The following is a 5843-nucleotide window of genomic DNA, read 5'->3' on the forward strand; positions in this document are numbered from 1 at the left end:
TGATCATTGTATAAATAAATAATGCCAATTTTATAGAAATTTCATATTACCGATTTTGTTATTTTCTTCTTCTATAGGCTTAATATTTATAGACATACCCAGTATAAAAACTCTAAATCCTGTATTCGCGGGATTCCGAAATAATTTTTCCGTTTATATTTTTCTGTTTTCTATTTTAGAAAGTGAGATTGACAATAAGAATGCATTTAGTTGAAGATTTTATTTATATCGGAGCACCATAGAAACAAAATTTATCGAATAAGCCCTACTTGATTATGTTAAAACCCCCTATAAAAGGTTTATATACAATATATAAGATACAGAAAAGAACCTTTTTTCCAAATAGACAATTTCTAAGATCTTTTGCGTTTTTTTCGAATAGAATCCATTTACCCGGTATCTATATGTATGTTTAACATAAAGTGTGATAATTAGGAGGCTTAATTTATATAGAAATATTCCAGATTAAAATAATTTTCATTCCTAAAATACCTCTAAAAATATATGAGATCGTAAAATTAACATCCCTACTTTCAAAGTAAATTTTAATCAACATTTACGATTGATTATGCCATAAAAAACCCTTATGTCATCTAATATGATTGTTATCGACTTTATAAGTTATTTAGAAACTATTATTGAAAAGAATTTCATATTAAAAATTCATTTCGAACATTTTTTAGGTTATGTTTATTCAAACTATTTCGGTGTTTAATGGGTCAACTTTATTTAATTCCTAAAAAACACCAAAAATTTCGTTGTTATTTGAAATATAAACATAATTTTTCAAAAAAATAATTTCTTTTGCGTATATTTGAAAAATTAATAACATTTTATTGTTCATTATAAAATACTTTCGGTAATTCAAGTTCTTGTATACACAAAATTAAAATGGGTTATATTAAAGTTTGAAAAACAAATATTTTTTAATTTTTCCTATATATGTAGAAAAAAATAAAATATTGCGTTTTCAATTTAGTCTTCGAAATATTAATCGTGCTATATTTATCTGCAGCTAAATTCCCTTGCCCATAATTTATTCCCTAGAAAGTACTTTTTATGTATCTTTAGCATGCTGGAATAACTTTATACCATAAATTTGTTGATTTATATGTTTAGATCGTGAAATAAAATTACAAATATACTTTAAAATAATTTTCTTTTTGGACAACTTACGACTATAGTTTTTCTTTTTTTGATTATAGTTTATAAATGCTTATTTTGCAGAAAATTGTACAGGTTTTTCTAAATAGGCTGAATTTATATAATTTGCGATTAAAATTCAAATAAAGTAGCTTTCTGAAGATATGGAGATAAAAAAAATGCCCTATCTTTTTTTTTAATGCATCAGATAAATTGATCTTGGAAACATTCAATTTAAAATAAGCTTTTCAATATGAAAATGTACAAAAATAATAACCCAAATGAAAAAATGCGCTAGAAATTATTTAATCAGTACGATACTTAATTAAAGATCCCGATTTTAAGTTCTCAAGGATTATCTTATATATTGAACGCTTTAATGTTTACATAAATATCTTTGAGAAGCATATCTTAATATATTTGCAGTTAATAATTATCTAAAACTAGTATAACTTATACTCCAAGCTGTTTTTCGGTCTTATTCGTTCACTATAGCACATAAATATTTCCTTTTGCGCTTTTTTTTTATAAAGCTTGTTTATTGACATACCAAGATTTTTGAAAACCGAATTTACAAATAAAATATTCCTAAACGAACAGACTATCTGTAAAATATTTTGTTTTTATAAAAAATAGGTAAAGTTGGGGTCCTTAAATGGCATTTAGTCTATTTTTTATCCAATTCTTATATATTAACACCCGTGGTTTTTAGTATTTTCAGATTGTGCGTTCTAAAAATAGACCAGAATTTGCAAAATTGCGGTGATATATTCAGCCCAAATATTTATAATCTCATTAATTTTTCTATCTTCTGTTTACGTAGAATTATGCGAAAATATTTAGTTTTGTATGAAAATTCGCTGTAAAATAGCTATCTCTATTCTTTCGAGTGTCAAAATCAGAAAAGTTATTATTTGAACCTTTAATATGCACTATAATTAAAATAAATTTTATTTATTTCGAATTAAATAACATGGGTTAATTTATGTGTTCAGCTTGGTTTGAATGTTAGCTGTTGCTTTAATCTCTTTGGATTTCTAAAATAAAACAGAAGAGCTGCATTTACGAATCATTTAATACAATTAGTTTTTATTGCATTAAATATCTGTTAAATATACTTTATGACTGTTAATTCTCGACAAATATGAACAAATATTTATTTCACATCTTCAACCATGGTTTATTCCCAAAATATTAAAAACTACTGGTTCTTATTATTTAATTGTAAAAAAGCCAGCAGTTTGTTTAAAATTTTTCTAAAATAATAATATTTGATTAGATGAATTTCAACTTGTTTTTTTAGTTTGATAAATATATTTAAAGGCCAATATGCAGTTTTATGATTTGATCTATTTATATGCGGATCAAAAGAAAATAACAGCATCACAAAACTAATTTATAAAAAAATAGATTAAGGGTTGAAAAACTTCCAATAAATAGAATAATTTATACAATGAGATGGTGACATGTAAATTATTTATGATAAAATCATGCATGTATATATATTAAAAATAAAATTTTTGTGAAATGTAGATCTCAACGCACGGAGACCACATAATCGCAGTAGCAAATTTTTATGAATAAAAGAAAGGCATGGGGGTGTAAAAACAGAAAGATCATATATATCCTCTGATTTTAATCTTTTTATATAATTTTTTTATGTCAGCATTCAGAATTCGTAATCGATAAATATCTTTTTACACATTAAAATCTATAAACTTTAAAGGAGAATTGAAAATTATTGAACATAGAAACCTCCGTATCTTTTTTTTAAAACAAAACTCGATACTACAGAAAAATTTAAAAACAAAAATGATTACAATTATTGGATTAATGCAAAATTAAAATAATGGATAAATTTTAAAGATAAATAATAAAATTTTCATGAGAAGAATGTTTGAAAAGCCATAAGATACTATAAAGGGTAAAATACATTATTAAAATATGACATTAAAACAAGGATATAATTATAAATTTTGGTTTTGCATCAAATTACATCTTATATATCAGTTATTTCATATGTAAATTTAAATCTAGGCTCAATTATGCTATTTAAATTACTTATTAATGATATGAATGACTTTTATACAATAGTTACCTACAATATTAATCCTTTCATCCACAACAAACTAAAAATTAAAAAAAAGCACCGATATAAATTAGAAATACAAACAAAACTTGAAAATAGTTTTAGAAACAAAATTTTCGAACAAGTGTAGATAGCTATGAAAGAATGCGCTCTTGGTGTGGATCTGGTTTAATAAAATCAAATAGATATAAACGTATTACAAAACTAACAGTAATTATTTGTGCTGTATATAATTATATGCTAAAAATAATTTTATATAAAAAGCAAATTTTGTATTTTAAGATTGTCATTTATTTTATTATTTAAACATTCTTTTGCATTTTTTTTTTATTTTTAGAAAAAATTTATCAAGTTTTTTTCATCTTTATTGTTTTATATGCTTTGGTTTACATTGGAGATTGTAACCCTTAAGATATAATTTATGATATTTAGTGGTCCACTTGCGTTTCTAGATGTGTGAAAAATGCTTTCAATACCATTAAATTGACAGTGTAAATTTAGTATTAAACATTTATCAATAAAAAAATATAAACATTAATTAACTTTTAATCGAAGCCAGGGTTTATAGTGGGTGTGTAGAATTTGAATACTATTTTAGATGAGAATAATGAAGATGCGAACGGTTGCCACATCCTAAAAACATTAATTAGTCTAAATGAGAGTGATGAAGATGGGAAAGGTTAACACATCCTAAAAACATTAATTAGTTTAAATGAGAGTAATAAAGATGCGAACGGTTGCCACATCCTAAAAATATTAATTAGTCTAAATGAGAGTGATGAAGATGGGAAAGGTTAAAACATCCTAAAAACATTTATTACTTAAATGATAGTAATGAAGATGAGAATGGTTGCCACATCCTAAAACATTCTTAAAGCGCAATATCCAGCGGTAAAATATTTGATTTTTATAAATAACTGCTTGCATGTATGCGTAACATTGCTTTGATTTTACATCTTCTAAAGAGGTTTATGATTTTTTCCTATTATTACTAAGTTACGCATATGTGAGTGATTTTTTATGATTTTAACGAATTTCGAAATGTTTTTTAAATGTTGAATCACCATTAAAATTATTGAGAATTGAAAATATTTTTAATTTAATTTATTTTTTCTTTGTTTTCGTAAACATCTTTTTCGGTTTTTTGTTTTGATCATTCGTATTGTTTTTCCGCTTAACAGAATTACCTGAATTAAAAATTTTTTTCTTTTTTTCCCATTCTTTAAAAAGTGTGCCTACCTCCTTCTTTTTTCTTTCACTTTCATCTATAGCTTTGTCATCGGTCGGTATAGAATAAGCCGAAAAATGTAAAGAGCTTTTATTTTCTTTGCTACTATAAGGAATATAAAATTGATCTTTGTAATCAATGTTTTTATTCTTAGTATTCTTAAGAATTGTTATTTCTTGACCTTCTTTTTCTTTTTCAATTTCAGTTTTTTTAGTCCCAGAAGTTCCCATGGTCTTATATTTTCTTATTTTTGACATAAGTTCATCCTTCTCTTCTATTTTTTGTTTATCTATATTCGATTTAAGATCATGAGATCCCGATAAAAAATAGACATGATCCTTTAAATCCTGTAAATTTTCTTTGTGCTTCACCTTTCCAACCTTTTTACGAAATAAATTCATCTTTTTATTTCCGTTTTCAGCAACTTTTTTCAAATTCATGTCGATATCGATTCTTTTCATGTCCAATGTATTTTGTGGAACTAACCCTAGAAACAATTCCGATGATCTATTAGGATATGTATCCCGAATACTATAATAAAAATTCATTTCATTAAATGTTATGAAAGAGAAGCTTTCACCGCTTCTTCCATTTCTTGCAACTCTTCCAACACGGTGCAAAAATGTTTTTTCGTCTGTCATATCGTAATTGATACAAACATCCAAATTTTTAATATCCAATCCTCTCGCAGCTAAATCGGTCGTAATGATTATACTCACTTTTCCACGTGAAAAAGCTTCTAAGTTCTGAACTCTTGCTTGTTGATCCATTGATGAAAATAAAATTTTATGTTTCATGTTTGTCTTTACAAGAATATCAGAAAGAAATTCAATTGTGTGTCTTGTTGATCCAAATATAATAATTTTCTTCAATGTTTTATTTTCCAAAATTTTATCTAGAAGAACAATCAACGATTTTTCTTTATTTTCTTTGTTGATAAAAAAGAAATAATTCACTAAACTTTCACTCATTTCAAAATCTATTTTTATTAGGCGTGTTTGGTTTACCAAAGGAATAACCTTTTCTGGTAAAGTTGCGCTAAATAATGAAAAGTTCGTGTAGTTTATTTGTTTATCGTCACCTATTAGATGATCTAAATCATTTTTCATTGATGCTTCTTCATAGATTCTATCTACTTCATCAATGACCAAGTATTTAGTATTTACTTTTTTTCTCATTTCATCAATACAATGCCGAAGTCTTCCAATCGTTGCGACACAAATATCGATTTTCTTATCAATCAAATTCGAAAAATCTTTTTGGATTGAAGTTCCACCATAAATCGATTGAATCTTTAAATCTGTATTTTTAACTAAAAGCAATGCAACTTTAAAAACTTGAATGGCCAATTCTCGTGTAGGAACCAAAACCAGTACCTTCATA

The sequence above is a fragment of the Rhyacophila brunnea genome, unplaced genomic scaffold, assembly GCF_057557595.1.
Source record: "Rhyacophila brunnea isolate RB1 unplaced genomic scaffold, BYU_Rbru_1.0 scaffold_56, whole genome shotgun sequence".
In the NCBI taxonomy this organism is placed as follows: Eukaryota; Metazoa; Arthropoda; class Insecta; order Trichoptera; family Rhyacophilidae; genus Rhyacophila; species Rhyacophila brunnea.